The sequence below is a fragment of the Dermacentor albipictus genome, chromosome 9 (genome assembly GCF_038994185.2).
Source record: "Dermacentor albipictus isolate Rhodes 1998 colony chromosome 9, USDA_Dalb.pri_finalv2, whole genome shotgun sequence".
Classification (NCBI taxonomy): domain Eukaryota; kingdom Metazoa; phylum Arthropoda; class Arachnida; order Ixodida; family Ixodidae; genus Dermacentor; species Dermacentor albipictus.
Genome location: NC_091829.1, coordinates 132,398,531 through 132,417,224, shown reverse-complemented (window position 1 = coordinate 132,417,224; position 18,694 = coordinate 132,398,531). Strand labels below are relative to the sequence as shown.

The 18,694-nt window shown below is 45.0% G+C and overlaps 1 protein-coding gene and 1 long non-coding RNA gene across 4 annotated transcripts in view; one reads left to right on the top strand and one right to left on the bottom strand.

Moving 5' to 3' along the window:
• The window catches only part of LOC135915563 (receptor-type tyrosine-protein phosphatase kappa-like), a 682,443-nt gene that overhangs the window by 525,005 nt on the left and 138,744 nt on the right, over window positions 1-18,694 (bottom strand). The window contains exon 1 of one of the 3 annotated variants that reach the window (XM_065448677.2): window positions 8,063-8,191. The exons of the other annotated variants lie outside the window; for them this stretch is intronic. The gene's annotated coding sequence lies outside the window, so the exon portion shown is untranslated. Of the gene's footprint in view, window positions 1-8,062; window positions 8,192-18,694 lie in introns of those variants that run through there. 3 annotated transcript variants of the gene reach the window in all.
• LOC135915576 (uncharacterized) lies at window positions 12,637-16,937 on the top strand. The gene is made up of 3 exons (XR_010568663.2): window positions 12,637-12,893; window positions 13,136-13,313; window positions 15,295-16,937. It is a non-coding gene; the product is annotated as an uncharacterized lncRNA (long non-coding RNA).

Below are 18,694 nucleotides of genomic sequence, written 5' to 3'. Positions count from 1 at the left end.
CGACGAAAGAGATCACGAAAAGACCGCATTCATCGCCCCAGACGGCCTCTACGAGTTCAAGGTTATGCCATTTGGACTGTGCTTGGCGCCTGCAACGTTCCAGCGCGTGATGGACACGGTTTTAGCGGGATTGAAGTGGCAGACCTGTCTCGTTTACTTGGATGACGTCGTTGTATTCGCCGGAAATTTCGACGATCACCTTAGGCGGCTTGCCACAGTACTAGAGGCCATCAGGTCATCAGGACTTACTCTGAAGCCGGAAAAGTGCCGCTTCGCTTACGAGGAGCTTCTATTTTTAGGCCACGTCATCAGCAAATCTGGAGTCCGCCCCGACCCGCAGAAGACAGCTGCCATCGCAAAGTTCCCGCAGCCCACCGACAAGAAGGCAGTGCGTAGATTCCTTGGCATGTGTGCCTACTACACGCGCTTTGTGAAGGACGTTTCACGCATCGCCGAGCCGTTGACACGTCTAACTAAATGTGATGTCAAGTGGGAAACGCCGCAGGCCGACGCATTTGAAGAACTCAAACGACGCATGCAGTCTCCGCCGGTACTTGCGCACTTCGACGAGTACGCCGATACAGAAATCCATACTGACGCCAGTAGCCTAGGCCTCGGTGCCGTACTAGTTCAGAGGAAAAACGGACTTGAACGGGTGATATCTTATGCTAGCCGGTTACTGTCAAAAGCGGAAGGCAATTATTCTACGACTGAAAAGGAATGCCTCGCCATCATTTGGGCTACAGCGAAATTCCGCCCATACCTATGTGACAGGCCATTCAAAGTAGTCAGCGACCATCACGCGATGCGTTGGCTAGGTAACTTAAAGGACTCTGGTAAGCACAGTGGTAAAGGACCCCTCACCAGGTCTGGCCATTTTGAACTAACAAGCACAGGGCATACATTGCGCGAAACAATCGTGTCTGCAAAGTAGTACATCATTACGCACCGCGGAAAGATGTCAGATTTCAATCCGGACGCCATTTCCCTTTTCACTCGCGGCCACCGGGCTCGAAGCCGTACGGTGACGTAATCGTGCCCCTGCATCTATGTAATCGTGTCAGCAGTGTGACGTCCCTCGTGGTGACACGCTACTTAGAGAATTATTCAAGACAGCATCTGTTATCTGTACGACCTTTTGGTTGAATTGACGAATTGAAGTTTAGAGAAATATTAAAACACAAACGTTTTTTGTTTTCCTTCGCATCGAAACAATAGAGATGTACTTCCGCTTCGTCTACTTGTTCCCACGGTCGTGCGGTCACGTGCGCAGGCACCGAAACTATGCCATTTTGTACCGTGTTTGAGCGCGTGATCACGCTGTGCGATCCGCTTGTGATTCCTCAGTATTCGTGTAGTACTGTATTACACCGCTAGTGATGCTTCCTCGTGCACAGCGCGCAAAATCGTGCGCTGCGCGAACGAGAGAACTGCTCGCGCGTGACGCAAAAAAAAAAAAGGCGAGCGAAAAAAAAATGAAGGCGGGGCCTGTCACGTATGCCTCACGCGTTCCTCGAGGTCTGGTATGGCAGAACGCAGGGAAGGAATCTCACTTGCGTAGGCTAGACGGGGCGAGTGGAGAGAGCGTCTTGCTTTCCAGTGGAGCCTGCCTGTTGAAATTATGTGCTCGCGGCACCGAAATATTCTCAACTCAGCTATTATAGAGCCGATTTGAAGCATTTTTGCGGCAGAACGCTCCCTAGAGAACACGTAACAACTAGGGTGGTTGCTTGCTCTAGTTGGTAATTCATGATCAAAAATAACGTACAGCGCGAAGGACAAGGACTGCGATATACGACATACACAGCGATGTGTATGTCGTATATCGCAGTCCTTGTCCTTCGCGCTGTACGTTATTTTTGATCACGTAAGAATTTTCAGCGTATAACCAAAATTTGCTATGAGGCCCGGTGAGGGGCCCTTTAATGAATTTGCAGTGGAGCGATGGAATTGGACAGGTAGATGTGACGTGGCTGTGAAAAAACCTAAAAAACGGTCGCTGTAGAGCGCCTAAAATCTGTATGTGAGAAATTATGGCAATGGCTAATGAGGTGTAATGTTGGCATGAAATGTACATTGCGAAAGAACGATGATACAATAACATATACCACAGGCAATCACTTGCAAGAAGCATTGCTCCCTCAATAGAGCCCTTGAAACTAATTTCGTGTCAAAAAAATCATGAGTTATTCAACTCTGTGAAGATGGTTGACCACGAAGCTGTTTCAGCACACGACGTGGAGGTGACCCATAATTTTGAACACAGGTGCGAACTCATTTATTGTCTTAATGGGTGGTCATCGTGAGGAAATATACGCATACCCATTTAGTGTCTTCATCGATGGTCAGTATTTCATTCGCAACTGCACGAACATCTTTAGGTAATGTCAAATCGATGCACGTACGCCGCTGGGTGGTCGATTGGGCCGGATCGGTATCGCACCGCAAGGAATGTCTTCAACATGGTACGTGTAAACCACCTGTTTTTCGGTACCGACACATCCACATTGAAATCACCGACAACGACAACAGGAATAGTGCGATCGCAGCTAATTAACGCAACGTTAGTAGCCATGAACATTACGGGACTATGAGCATTTTTTTTGCTTGCTTACGAGGGTATGAGCCACTGATGATGAGAGTTTTCGACATGCTGTTCTGTGTGTTGTATGCGGGAGTAGAAAGAATTTAAGCACTGTTCGCTTCAATTTGAGTGCTTGTAGCCTCTGCATAACGGGGCTGTGAGCCATTGCATTTCTTTTGCTTGCTCCCGAGAGCCCGAATTCTTACGAGCCATTGACGATAGTTTTTTTTTTTTTCAAAGAGAACAAAAATGCACTGAAACCCAGCCAGATACAGCTTCGCTGTAAATTTTTCTGAACCAAGAAAAACTACCGGATGAAGAGGGATGTGCTGCCGATATGCTTGAGGAAAACGTTTTTTTCTCGCAGCTTGGACTTCCCAGCACTAGAAGAGGACGTGGACGACGGTCAGCCTCTCCCCACATCTACCACAGATTGGAGGTTCATTTCCACTAAGTAGAAAATTATGGGTGCCTGCCATATCTGTTCCCTATTTAGAGACTACAGAATAGAACATACGTTCGCCGTGTTTTCGTTGCGGAGGGCGAACAACCTGACTGTGGCTTAGTTAATCATGGTCCTTATCAGCCTATTTATTTCCACTGCAGAACGAGGACTTCTCGCTGGGATCTTCAATTATCGCTGTCCCGCGCCAACCGATTTCAACTTGCACCTGTACATTTAATCGCCCCACCTAGTTTTATGCCGTCTTCGACTGCGCTTCCCTTTTCTTGGCACCCATTCTATAAATCTAATAGTCCACCGGTTATCTATACTACGCGTTACCTGGCCTGCCCAGCTCCATTTCTTTCTCTTAATGTCAATTGGAATATCAGCTATGCCCTTTTGGTCTCTGATCCACTCCACTCTCTTCCTATTTCTTAATGTTACGCCTACTATTTTTCGTTCCATCACTCTTTGAGCGATCTCTAACTTGTACTCGAGCTTCTTTGTGAACCTCCAAGTTTCTGCCCCTTTTGTTAGCACCGGTGGCTTAAGTGAAGCTTCTTATTTGTAAGCATCCCATAAGCGCTGCCTAGGGCTTCTCAGTTTTTTCGGAGAAGAGGATTGAGATCCAAAGAAGGGACAGCAGCTTGATAGCTTTCGATGGAATCGATGTGGCGAGTTGGTCTCCTAGCATACTACCCTCGATGTCCCTATGCCCAAAAAACAAGATTATGGGGTTTTACGTGCCCATACCATTTTCTGATTATGAAGCCGGCCGTATTGAACGACTCCGGAAATTTCGACCACCTGGGGTTCTTTAACGTGCGCCTAAAACTATTTACCCAGGCGTTTTCGCATTTCACCCCCATCGAAATGCGGGAGCCGGGGCCGGGATCCGATCCCGCGACCTCGTGCTTACCAGCCAGCCCAACACCATAGCCGTTAAGCAACCACGATGGGTGTCCCTATGATCAGGTACCCCGCATATTATAACATGCTGCTGAGACATGCAAGATGTGCAAAGAACAGAATAAAGCACGGTAAATGCAGGGCTTCTGTGCCTACGCAATGACATTAATTCTTTGACGGCGCTTAGAGAACCCCTGAATATATTGGTTTTGTGCAGCTTTGCTTTCTTGATTTGTTGAACAGCGGACAGCATTGCATAAGCTTCTGTGGTGAATAAGCTTTTTTTTCCGTATGCAAGAAATCAGGTTCGGAGAAGGTTGGTCTGACTGCTGCATAAAACACAATATTATATTTATTTATTTTATTTATAGATACTGCGATCTGAAATCAGATCATAGCAGGGTGGGTATACATAGGAATATACAAGCATGTAAACACATACAAAATTCATCACATGTGCAGGCATTTTCAGACATTGGTGAAGAATGCATAACATACAAGAAAAAAACATACAAGCAGATAACGCACACGAGTTTATAACATTTGCAAGTATTTTTCAAACATAGATAAGGAATTCTGGGTAAAAATATCAGAATTAAGATTATTCTAGTCTATTATTGTCCTAGGAAAAAAAGAATATATGAAACAGTTATTCCGTGCGTTGATGGGGGTTATCGATAAAGCATGCCTTCATCTCGTGTTATAACCTGATGAGTAAATAAAGAACTTGGAAGTGTTAACCTTATAATGGCCATTTACAAGTTGAAAGAGGAACTTTAATCGACAGATACGGTTGCGCACAGTCACCGGGGATAATCCACTGCGTCTTACGAGCTTACCAACAGACGCGCGGCCATATGAATTAAGAACAAACCTAACTACCTTATGCTGTACACGTTCCAGTTTTTTATTACTGGGTAAAGTGAATGGGTGCCAAATAATTACGGCATATTCCAACAACGGACGAATGTAGGAATTGTACGCCAGTAAACGAACACCAGACGTAGATGATTTCAGTGAGCTCCTCAAGAAAAACAGTTTACGCGGAGAATTCGCAACAACAGTATTTATGTGCTTCGTCCAGGAAAGCTCATTGGTTATCCATAGGACGAAATAATTGTTTTCTCTTACCTCTGAGAGAGATACGTTGTCAACATTATACGCAAGTTGAAGAGGTTCTTTCTTATGTGTGATTCTCATAAAAAACGTTTTTTTAATTAAAAAAACATTTGCCATTGTTTCCACCAAGAAGTGACCTTTGCCAGGTCATTATTTAGACGCACCTGATCATCAACAGAAGATACCTTTTCATACAAAATACAGTCATCTGCGTAAAGTTTAACGGAAAGTGAATGTTCTGCGACTATGTAATTTATAAATAATAGAAATCAAAGCGGTCCCAAAACTGATCCCTGGGGGACTCCAGACGCAACCTCTGTTGTGTTAGAAGTATTGTATAAGGTGACGAATTGGTGTCTGTTAGTAAGAGAGGCTCTGATCCATGTAAGTATCTGTTTATTTTTTATATAATAACCTAATTTATGGATTAATTTGTTATGTGACACCTTGTCAAATGCTTTACGAAAATCCATGAACACAATATCTGTTTGCTTCCCTTCATTAATTGCCTGTGCGAGATCGTGAACAGTCTCAACTCATTGAGTACATGTAGAAAACCTATGCCTGAAACCATGTTGGACATCTGTAAGTACCTTGTGCTCTTCTAAGAAACCTAACATATGTTTATGAATTATATGCTCTAAAATTTTGCATGATGTAGATGTAAGAGATGCTGGTCGGTAATTGTCTATGTGTGTTTTTTCCCGGATTTATGTAACGGTTTGATATCGGCCGTCCTCCAGTCATCCGGTAGGGAACCATCGCGTAAAGATCTGGTGAATACGACATGCAGGTACTTAGCACACCATTCCGCATAACGCTTTAAAAACGCGTTTGGTATTTTATCTGGTCCTGGTGACGTTTTAGTATCAACGTTTAATAGCAAATTAGAAACGCCGCTCTCAGAAATGACAACGTCAGATATAACAGGAAGCGATATAGAAATGTTGGGAAGGCAACCATTATCTTTGGTAAATACCGACTGGAAGAATTTGTTAAAAGCAGAAAAAACCACAGCCTCATCACTTACACATTTGCCGTCTATCATGAACCCACTGGTAGAAGAAGATTTAGGTGTGATTTGGCGCCAGAATCTCTCGGGAGACGTTTTAATAAACGAAGGCAGGATCGTTCCGTAATATTTTTCTTTGTCGCAAATTATTTTCTGTTTTAGTTGTTCTGAAGTGCCTTCTACAATAGATTTTAAGGTTACATTTGTTCTTGCTTTCACTTTTAACCTTTTAAGCCTTCGCTGTAAGCGTAACGTGTCGCGAGAAATCCATGGGTTACGGTGCACAGAAGATTTTGCAATTGTGGGAACGAAACATTGGATACATTCAGAGACAATTCCCTTAAAAGAAAGCCATAAGTCGATTACAGTGCAAGTGCTGTTTCTGAAGTCATCGAAGTAGAATGCGAGCATATTCAGAATAGATTCATCATCAGCACGAGGAAAATTGGGAAACAAATTAACACCGTTTTTGTGATCAGGGTAGACATTTGACAAGCTCAACAAGACAGCTTTGTGATCAGAAATCCCGTTTGTGACTTCAGAGGTTATCGCATTTCGCATGGCGCCACTTACAAAAAATAAGTCCAGAATTAATCCTACGGCTCCCTGTACTCTCGTGAAATTATTTACCATTTGCAGTAAGTCAAACGTGAATACAATAACAAAGATTGTGTTATCAATACTGTGAGCAGAATGCAATGAAAAGGTGTGCCAATCAATGTTTGGTAAATTAAAGTCCCCTGCCAGTAGTATTCTGTCATCTGATTTTACATGGCAGTGCATATATTGCCTTAAGTTTTCAAGTACCGCAGCAGAAGAGTTTGGAGGCCTATAAAAAATACTAAGGATGAAGCGGACCTTGTTGATGTATGCTTTGCAAAAGACAGCTTGAATATCTTGCGCATCGGGCTTACTAAAAAGTTCCATTGATGATTTGTACAAAATGGCCACTCCTCCACCTCTTCTGTAGCGGTCAACCCGAAATACCTTATAGCCCTTAGGACGAAATGCATGGCAATGTAAGCATGGCAACGTCTGCATCATGCGAGAACAGCATGCTCTCAAGTTCTACAGCTTTATTGATGACGCTACGACAGTTTATGTTTAAGATTTTGAATGCAGGGCTGGTCTCTTTGTGGTGTCATTTATGGTTCTTCGGGATTTTATATCGTTTGTTTTTTGCATTATCCCATCCAAAGATATCACCGTTAATGCTTAACTTATCAAAAACCAGCTTAACTTTAGCGCCATTAACCTTTTCCTGTGATGCGCTTTCCCATAATTTCTTCCTGACATCACGAATTCTTTTCGAGTAGTCTTCGCTCATTGAATATTATGAACCTTTCAAATGCGGGCATGCCTTCATTATTAAAGTCTTCTCTCGGTAGTCATGTAGATTTATGACAGGACGATTCCTGTTTGATTTCCTACCTACTCGATGGCATCTTTACATGCTCTTTATCGTAACTCCAAGTTTTTCGCTAAGGATGTCCTTCGTTATTTTGTCCGTAAGTTCCGTCTCTGTTTCCCTTTCCTTTTCTTTATGCCGTAAATAAGTAAAGTATTCCTACGGCTTCTATTTTCCAAGTCGTCAGTTTTAGTTAACAGGTGTGATACACTGGCTTCCAGTTTATTAATAGTTGACCTCACATGCTCTACTTCTGCTTTTACGGACTCGATAGTTGCCACCTCGTCTTCCAAATTTTCGATTCTCTCAGTGAAACCATCTATTTTTTTTCTCAAAAGAGCCCTGTTTTGCAAGAATGTCGCTAACAGACGATTTCAGGGAACTTTGGCATAATAGAATCAGCTGGAGCATTTCCCTTTCAGCCGTGTCTGGGCCTGGGTATGATTCAATATCACCGCATTTTAAAAGACCGTCTTGGGAAGAAAAAAGGTATGCACAAACACTCTTTACACGTAGTGGGCTGGGCAGGAGCAACAAAAAGCGGTTGTCGCTACGATAGCACTAGGCCGATAAGTAGTTACTAACCTGCGCAATGAAGCAAAATGGTTTCTTCGGCATTGTGCCTGAGGTGCTGCTGCCAAGCCCACTGGTTGGAACCGGCGATAGGAAGCTTCTTATATAGGGCATGGTGTCCCCGTGATGTGACGTCACCGTTGACAGCGCAGGCGCAGACACGTTGACGGAAGTCATGATGAGGTCGTTGATCAAGCAAAAACCAGCTCGCGCTGGATGCTCGAAGCCAACGTCATTTGCTTGGTAAGACGGAGGTCGGGCGAATCCTTCACCGAGATAAAGCGGTTGTGCGGGCAGCAAGAGGGTCGAAACCTGCGCAATGAAGCAAAATGGTTTCATCAGCATTGTGCCTGAGGTGCTGCTGCCGAGCCCACTGGTTGCAACCTGCGATGGGAAGCTTCTCATATAGGGCATGGTGTCCCCGTGATATGACGTGACCGTTGACAGCGGAGGCGCAGACACATGGACGGAAGTCATGATGAGGTCGTTCATCAAGCGAAAATCAGCTCGCGCTGGATGCTCGAAGCCAACGTCATTTGCTTGGTAAGACGGAGGTCGGGCGAATCCTTCACCGAGATAAAGCAGCTGTGCGGGCAGCAAGAGGGCCAAACCTGCACAATGAAGCAAAATGGTTGCCTGAACATTGCGCCTGAGGTGCTGCTGCCAAGCCCACTGGTCAGTGTAGAACTCTATGCATTTGACTTAGAAGCGTCAGTGTAGAAATCTATGCAAGAGTACATCGACTGAAGTTCTAGAAAATGCATTCGAATGTGCTTTTTCAAGTGATGTATCGCATTCTATGAGCTTCCACTGCCACGGCTGCTATGGCTTAGCTGGGAGCATCAGGTTCTGCTCAAAAATTAGAATTCGAATTTCCCCAGAAAGCTTCCTTGCGCCAAGAGTGACTCTGTAGCTACAGGTCGGTTATTAAGAACGTTGCAGATGTCATGTCGTATATTGTTACGTAAGAGGGATGGTCGCAGTTTGCGTTCACTACTGGAAAGTACAGGCTCGTCCACTCTTAGGGTGAACACGGCTCACCGTGGCCGCGCTCCGCGGGGCGCCAGTGCGTCCGGCGTGGCGGCGCATCGAAGCGAAGCGGCGCAAGCGCACACGGACCCAGGGGAGGTGCTTCGCGTCGTCTGCTACAGCGCTGGAGCGCGCCGCATCTTGCTTTGCTGTACACTTCACTAGACCCAGGTGACTGAGTGACCGAGGCGGCATTGCGGGAAGGCGTACTTCACTAACTGGAGCATTTTCCAGCGGGTTCCGTCTACAGCTTGTGAACAGCCTGCTTAATCAATATACATAAACAGAAACAAGCTTCTCACCACATAAATCACTTAGCATGTTTTTTATAAGTGATGAGGGTAAAAATACAGTCATTTCTTTTTCGCGTTCTTAATTAGGCTGGGGCCTAGAGGCGACGCTTGATAGTCGTGTCAGGGACGTAACTCAGCCTGCAGCTGTTCTTAATTTCTCGAACGGTGGAGGTCGGGTTTGCAGCAGCCGCTGCGACAATGGTCGCTCTTTGCCGCGTTTACGGGGATTCTATTTACAGTTTTCAGTGGCCTTTTTGCCATCTCCGATATAACGCGTTGGGAATAGTTTGTAGGCACAGATCTACAGTGCGTCGTCTTTCTTTTTCCAGTACCCGCGACATGGCGAGTTTCCAAAGCACACCGGGGAAATGAAATTATCCTGCACTTTTGCAGCGTTTTTATCGCCCAAGTGCCATGGCAACCAGCAACCGAACAAAATGCAATTCATCATGCAAGTCGACGGAAATGCGTTTAATGGAAGCACCTCTGGTGTCTTTCGATTTGGCGAGTCATCCCAGAATCTGTAAATCCTGAGTGGCCAGTCACCCAGTTGAGTAGTCGTTGGCTGCACCGCATCATCATATTAAGCTAGGATGGGGTAGCATGACCTACGCAAAAAAGGGGGGGGGGGGCGCTCAGCGGTTGATCGGGCTGACGCCCATGATCAGATAAAAATTAGGCTTGGGCCGGGCTTAGCGTTTACAAACGGCGAGTCCGTTTGCCGACCACCGGCATGCTGTGGGCAGACGACACCATGGCGGCCTCATGACCGTCCGTTTAAATGTCGTGGCCGCCTTCGTCCAACACACGGACCGGCCACTTCCCCACGACGGCAACAGCATCGCTTGTCCGCGGCAAGGGTTCCTGTGCCGTATTCATATTTGGGTTTTACCCACTCAGCCCAGCCCTTCCCCCTCCACCAAAAAAAGAAATAAATTCCTCCTAATCTCCAAATTTATCCGATGCCCACCTCTATGGCGTAACTCCATGTGTCGCTTCGGGACGTATACCGCACAATTAGCAAATTATTATATGCTAGTGAGAATATGCATTTGGCCCATTCTGAGGAAGTACTGAAATAAAATAGAAGCGAATAACGACTTAATTACCCGGCAAGACGTAATTTAAACTAGAAAACAGACATGTAGATTATAGATTTTCCACTTTAATTACCGATTCGAAACGGACGGAAACAGCATTCGCATGCGGCGTGCATTGATTCCAAGGAGAAAAAAACAACAACAAAAAGAACGTCGGCGCCATAACTGTTCAGTAACGAAATGTTCAGTAACGCGCTAGCTAAGCTCTCTGAACAAATAACACAAATGTTCGCCGCGCACTTGGCGAGCATAGACGACATAGAAGCGAGGCTATCGCCAGCTGCAGGCAGACCAATCAGAACAATGAGCAAGCCGTACGTTAGACAGCAACAACACAATCAGCAGCAGCAAAACACGCTTACAGACGTAGAGATTCAACCGCAGGTGCAACCGCAGCAGCAACCAAGTCGCCTCGATGGTGACGGGTTAAATTAAACGCAGGCATAACCATGGCTACACACGCAACGAAGCACACTCACACTGGGAAACAACAATACACAATCTGGCAGTGGAACTGCCGGGGCTACAGGAGGAAGCGGGGTAATCTTCAGCAATTCATACGCAGCCGTGAGACGAAACCGGACGTGATCCTTTTACAGGAGACAAACCATCCGGTTAAACTTGCCGGCTACAAAGCCATAGACGCGACCGCGACGGAGAACAGGCAAAGAAGGAAACGAGCTACACCCCGCGTGGCGGGTGGCGCTAGGCCGGGGGCGATGGTGCCGCGCCGGCCGTCTCCCCCGCCACGCCCGTTGCCGGTCGCCGCCGTGCTCGTTCGACGTAATAGAGAGTTTTAGTATAGCGTAAAACCCTTGCGTTAGCGTTAGCGTGCGACGCAACGCTAACGCAAAGAAAGACTGCACTGCGCGGCACAAGGTAGTGTTTTAGAATAGCGGAACGGAGAAAAGCGTTAACGTTAACGCAGACAAATGCAGCGCCATCTAGATGTAAAAACACAAAGTACTGAAAAGCCAAATCCACACGAAATGTCGAGCTTATCCAATGCCGAATCCGAAAGTCTGTCCCTAAGTCAAGCTTATCGAAAGCCACAGTCGCTGCGTTAATTACGCATGTAGGTGTTTGGTTTGAGCGTTGTTTTGACGAGAGTCGCGAAACACACCCATTATTCTTGGCAAACCGCGATCGAGTGTTCTGTGGGACCCATATTACGTGTCCTTTTTAAGTTGGGATGACATAGACGCCCTCATGCTTCGGGAACGAGAGCGACCGCGCAGGTTCTACGTGTCCTCAAGATCCACTCATCATCGAAGCTATTACGGAGGGGACATTTTGCCCGGCAATTTCGCTTCGAGAAAGCGGATTTCCCACTTTTTTCCAATTTTTTGCAACGGACGCCCACCTTGACGTCCGTCCGAATGGGTTCAAGGCGAAAACCTCCTTCACGAGGTTCATGTCGTCGTCGTTGGTAAAACGCACACGCATTGTGACCACAGCACCGACCACACTACTGTGTTTTGCCGCGGAAAACGTGACATGCATCGGCTTGACATGCGGCTGTACAACAAGCGAACGAGCGAAAAACACTTGGGCGCCATCTCGAGGCGGACACACCAAGCACATTTAACAAACCCATAGAGTTGTTCTACTAACTCAATGAGCAAACCCTCTCGTTAAGCCTACTGCGCCGCTAATCGAGAACGTATATCGTAAACAACGCCCATTTGTCACCTGTGCGCCACTGTCGAAGCATCATCACACAAATCTAAAGCAAACACGAGCATTAGTGGGGAACGAATGAGCCTAGCAGTGCAGGCAGACGACTCGATAGATCCGAAGCGGGCTGCTCTCACTTCGACGGGCGCCGCCATCTTGCCGTACGTAAGGCTCCCCTTGCGTGCGTTAGCGTTCAACGCTAAATCCTGAATAGCGTACGTACGTAAGAGCTCCAGCAGCGTTTACGTATAGCGCATGCGCAGTGTGGTGCACGCAACGCTAACGCTAACGCTAAAGGCCCAACCACACGCGGTGAATCGTGCGCGCCTGGCTGCGCGTCACGCGTCTGCGAGGCCGTACGCGCCTGTCCTACGCGTCAAGAGAGGGCAGACGCGCAGGAAACGCGCGCGTCAAGGAGGTCTTGATCTTGGGCGTCATTTTGAGCGTACTTTGAGCGTACGCGACGGAAGTGGCAGCTTGTGCACCGACGTCACGTGGGCCGCATGTACACTTCCGGCGGCTCGGAAAGGTTGTTGAAGTTTCAGAATCGTGCGGAGACGCCGGGAGTCGCCGCTGGTTTCGTGTCGATAGATCACAGAGGCTATGGAGGCGATCAACAACGAAGCGCTGATCGCCTGCGTTGAGGCTCGACCTGCGCTTTGGTAGCAGGCGAAACACAAGCGCCACTAGAACAAGCACTTGACGAGGTGGTCGTGGATCGTCATGCCCAACGCTGCCGAACAGGTGAGTGCTCGGAATTTTATACGGGCGTCATAGCGGAGCAGTTTCAATCGCGATCGAGCCCGATCGGGGTCGGATTTGATGATCACGATTGCCTGTACCGCGCAATATGCGTAGAACCGATCGTGATCGAGAAATTTGATCGCGCTCGATCGCCATCGAAAGCCTAGCTGTGTGGCACTGGTATAAGCTGCCTCTCTCATCAGCAGACTCGCAGATGTCGAAAACGCGTTTCATCTGTGCAGATGACGTTATCACAGCGCTGCAGAAGTGATGGAAGTCCCTGGGGAATAAATTTCGGCGCCTGCGAAGACGTTGTCAGAAAGGAAAGAGCCGCGCCGTGCCAGTCGACGTTCACAACGACGTCATCTGGCTGTTTTTCGACCAGATGATGTTTCTGCGCTACACAATGGAGTGTAGACCGTAAGTGATCTTGAAATTTCCATCTTAGCCGGCGTGTTAAAAATGAAACACGGGATTTTAGTGCTTTCCCTTTACCACGTTGACCGGCGATGCCGTATGTTTGTATTATAGCTGGCAATGCACCGCACTTATGGGAATCGACTCAAAATAGTGCTTACACAAGCAAGTCGACGCACAGTATGCATTATATTCAGCTTTGTCTAATTGGCGATAAAATATTTGTGCTGCATCGCCGCTCCGATTATCGCATATTTCGTTAAATGTGATCCGGTAAGGGAACATACAAGCAGTACAAGAATAGCTTTGTATATTTATTTATTTAGGTACCCACAAAGCCAGTTTGGCTTTGCAGTGGGGAGCAGAGAAAGCAGAAAAACAGGTACAAAATAACAAGTAAAATAGCACTTAAAAACCTAACAATAAAGCATAAGACAGAAGTACAGAGAATATCACATACAAATTAGCAGGATGAATAAAAAGAAACGGGCTTGCATGATGCGCACACAAAAAGAAAACACAAAACATGCAAGTAGTTTTTTTTTTTATTCTGTGCACTGATCCTAGAAGGCAGCGTGCCAGTCAATGGCCAGTATTTAACTGAGTATTGAATGTTGCTATATTCACGTGTACCTTGGGCACTTCAAAATACAGTTTTAATTTTGCATTTTGTTGCTTGCCAGCAGTGTGCAAATCGGTGCATCATCACAGACCCCCAAATATTACCTAGCTTGCTTAGGGATTCATTCAGTGTCATCATGCTGTAGGAATAAATGCGCCATAGTACTGACAACATTGTCAGCTGTGTAATTGATAATTCTTTTTGTGTCTGCTCAGCAGTGTCCTTACTTATTATCAGCCTGTGGTTATTCTGCAGATCTCAGGTGCTGTGGTTATTGGTTTAAAAGAAGCTTTCACAATGTTTGTGGAGAACACTGTTCCTGCTTAGCAAAATTTCCGAGGAAGGACTAGATGATCCAGTTTAACACATTCGCACTGCAAAAAATGATTATTGAAATTTTACATGCCAAAACCACGATCTAGTTACATTATTTTAATTGGTATTTGCATTACGTCCAGTACTGGTCACTCGTGCAACACAGTAGCCAGTAGTCAGCTGGGATGACAATGGTTCAATGTCTACATTAATATCAGTATGAGGCGAGCTATTTGGCAAGACAGTAGGAGCAGCGGTAGGAAAGTCCAGAGAAGAGGCAAAAAAAGCTTGGCTGTAAGAAACCTTCTGGAAGGGTTTGCTCGCTAAGGTCAGCTTTGCTGGGCCAAAACACCCTTTGCAAGGCAGATGGCAAGAAGACAAACATTATTAGACGTAACTTCCTAAATACAAACAACAAATGCACTGACTACTACGTACACAGCTTCACACTGTTTAGACGTACATTCAGTTAAGAAAAACAGTTTAGAATGAGATGAAGTTTACAAACAAGTGAAAGGAAAACAAAGTCACAAGCCAAGAACGTTTCAAGTAGAAAAACTAGAACAGGAGAGAGCCTTATGCTAAAGCAAGACCAAACAGTACTACTACTCTATTTTTAGAAAGTGCAAGCATAGGTCTTTCAACATGAAATTTATTAAGTGGTTTTACTGAGTAAATGTGGTGGAATGCTTCCTGCTAATTATTTCAAAACTGAAACATTCCAAATATCATGCACTGTTTTGAGTAGAAGTAATCACTAGGCTTTAGGCATGCAGATCACGTAAGAACTGCCTTAATGCATCACAAGCAAAAACGGAAAAAGATAGAAAAGCTACACTTACGCGCATGCAGAGACTGTTCATTCTGGTTGTGTAGGCAAGCCACTTTTGTCCCTACAAAACTCATTCAGAGCTTCAGTGTACTCTAATAAAATCACACACTAAAACAAATGTGGACGGATTTGAGCCTTCATATATTTTTGCATCCAGACTGGCACATTATTTACACATTGACAGTATGTGCAAACCTTATTACGCTCACATGCAGGATGTCCGCCAACCTTCCACCAGTGCCCCCATCGAGTGAGGAGGGAAGTGCTGCAGACATCTTAACAAAAAATGTGCCAGTTTTCTAATCTGAAGTGCCATCACCGTCAAGTGAAGAGTCACAAGCGCCAGCATCGACTCTGTCTTCGGTGTCGCATGAGTCTGTGGAGTCTCAGGACATTTTGGAATCTCTTGTATCACCGATGTTTCCAGAAGGTCTGGTTCCCAAGGCTTCTGAGGCACACCACAGCAGGCCGCAGTCACAAGCATCGCTGGTTTCAGCAGGCAGTCGCAGGCTGGATACGTTGGGAAGCATTGCTTCCGAAGCAACGTCAAGAGGGAGGAAAAGGAAAAAGAAAGATGAGAGTCAGTTAATATTGGAGGAATTAGGCAATGTTTCAAGTGCAATCAAAAGATGCAAACCACAGGACAACCTTGAACTTTTGCCGTCTCTCTGCTCAAACACATTAGAGAGGTCAGTGAGGATACGCATCTCGACTTGAAAATTAAATTGATGCAAGTAGGAGAGTAATTCAAAGATTAATGTTTTTTAATGTATACTTTTTGTATAATAAAGCCAAGAGACAACGAAACAAAAGGAAATCATTGATGAATTTAATTGCTTTATATCGAAATGGAAAAATAAGGAGGACAATGAAAGTATATGAAAAGGTAGCTTCCCACTAATGGGAGACGAACCCACAACCTTTGAATTATGCTTGGATTGCTTTACCAGTAGAGCTGCAGCAATGGCTATCCCTCTGCAAACTTTCTTGGGCCTGTATGTGCATGTACTAGATCTCACCCTGGTAGTGTTAGCCAGTGCTACTCGTGCAAGAACACTCCAAGAGCCTAATCTAGTAGACATAAACATTCTATGAAATTGATGGTGGAATAGCCTCCAGCTCAATTGGTTTTGGTTTTAGCTTCCACCAGTGGCAAGTTATATTTTCTCCACTTTCATTTCCCTTCTCCTTGTGATGTCAACATTACAAATAAAACGACAGTTATTTTCCTTTATACTTTCTATACATTTCCTTGTCTGTTGTTGACATATCAAAGCCCCTCAGCTCTTCTCTTTTGTTCATTTTACATTGTGTTGTATCCATATTTTTGTGCGGTATTATTCAAGAATTTCATAAAGTTGATGTCTATGGGCCTGGTTGGTTGGCCATTGCTGCTGTAGAGATGTGTGAACATGTTTTAGCAACACACCTACGATAGACAAAGAAGCACTGACTTGCAACTAAAGGTTTGTTGTTGCAAGACAGGTGTTTATCGCTTTCATCTGTCTTTGCTCATTCATACTGTCTTGCAGCAATGAGCCTTTTTGAGTTCACCACCTGTGCATGTAGAGTTTGTGCATGCATCTAGAGATGCCTGTACATGCCTATAAATAAAAATAAATGTAATGAACCTTCAACCAGCCCTCATTGAAAATTTTTGTTATATGCTGCAAGTTGTAAAGCCTGTCGGGGCGTTCTAGCAGCTCAAGTATTTTTCAAATTGTTTTATTATTATTACAAGAGGTAGCAGAAAGGGAAAAGTCTTGCCACCACATAGCCAGGAGGCAAGGTTCACTGCCAACATAGACAACCTCTACCTCTCCCACAACTATCATCCACAAGTCACATTCTTTGCATTTTTTTTTTGTTTCATGGCTCAGTTCGAGTTGGTTTTGCATGTTCTGCATCGGATGTTCGGCCAAAGTCTTTGTACGTAATCAGTGACACTGAAGGCAGTGCGTAAATGAGACATGTATACGTATGACCCTGCTTCTCTGGCAGGAAGCAGGGCTACCTGATGGGAGCCGTGAACAGCATGTGAGCTTTAAAAAAATTCTTAAGCTGAAAAAAATGTAAGGAATTTCTGCGGCTGTCGTGCTGTTCTGCAGTTGTTTAATACTTTGCCGGTACGATCGCCACTATACGACTTACACACCACTGCAGAGTCTAGCCGCCTCAATCCCCACACGTCTTGCCCGAATGCCAAGTAGCTTGAATGCAAGTTGAAAAAAATTAGTACCCATGTCTCAATTGTTTGCATACTAATTATGATGACATGACTTTTCTTGACAATGATCTGCATGGCTGTGGGGGCCCTTCTTGAGTGACATATGATCAAAATTCATTTGTGTAGGTTAGCTACTACCTTTGTTTAATACTACATGTACAATCATTCCTCAAAGTAAGTTTCACAGGTTGCGCAAGGTCAAAAGCACTGAGGTAGCTTTTGTGTGATCCCATTCGATGGCATTTTTTCGTTAGCTAACTGCTAGCCATAGTTAGCCATAACTGCTACACTGGTGATGCACTAAGTTGAAACTTTGTCTCTGTGATCATGTGATCTTTTTTTTCTGGTATTTCCTCTCACGCACATTGTCAGTACCTTCATTACTATTTCTCGTTTTGTATCAGCATTTTGTGTCCCATTTTTTTATTTGTTTATGAGTTAATAAATATTTAGTTGTGTATAATGAACTAGATTATGTATTAGTATTTCTTATGCGTGCTCATTGTCAGTCATTTCATTCTTTTGTTGTGCTTCAATGTTTTGTGACCCCTTCGTGATTTGGCAGCCAAAAGGCGGCGGTTAGTATATTGTGTAAATAAAATAAATGATACATTAAATGACAAAGAAACAGCGTTCTTCTGTATTCCTGCAATTGCACATTATTACTCTAGGGGCAACTATCCTTTACAAACCTCAATGCTACAGCAAGTCGTTCTCCAGGCTCCAGGGGTATCTCGAATGTGGTGCTGCCATGTGAGGTCCTCTGCGACAAAGCTCAATAGCTTGTCAAAGAGCTGTGGTGTCTTGCGAAAGAACTTGTAGAAAAATCCGTGGTCATCCTGACGTATCCGCTGCATCTGTAAAAAATTGTGCATTATTACCTGGCAGAAGGACCGTACCCTGCCTGCATACACTCGCAGGTACCGGGAGCTGTACACTTTTCACTGACATACACGCATAGCCACTAGCCATGATTAACTTTACCCCCTGCTTTGTTTATACGCTTGAATACAAACAGTGTGTCGGCAAAACAGGAGAGCCAGTCAACGGTATATTAAAGAAAAATCGTGCGGCCACCACCAAGAAACTTCCGAAATTAGTTGCACAGCATTTAAACCTGTCAGGTCACAATTTAATTACATTACACATCATATTCTACAGTCACACTTCTGAGAGTCAGAAAATAATGGAAATTGTATCTCATCCGCAAGATTCATATACGACAACCAACACGTGCAAAAAGGTGTTCTTGAATCTATGCGCTATACTAATGGCACAAATATAACTAGCAGTCCTTAACTTTTTGTAGGGGTGTGCTAATACCGAAAAGTAGATTTAGAATAGAATATCGAATGAAATGAAGAAAAAATAAGCTGGATATCAAATAA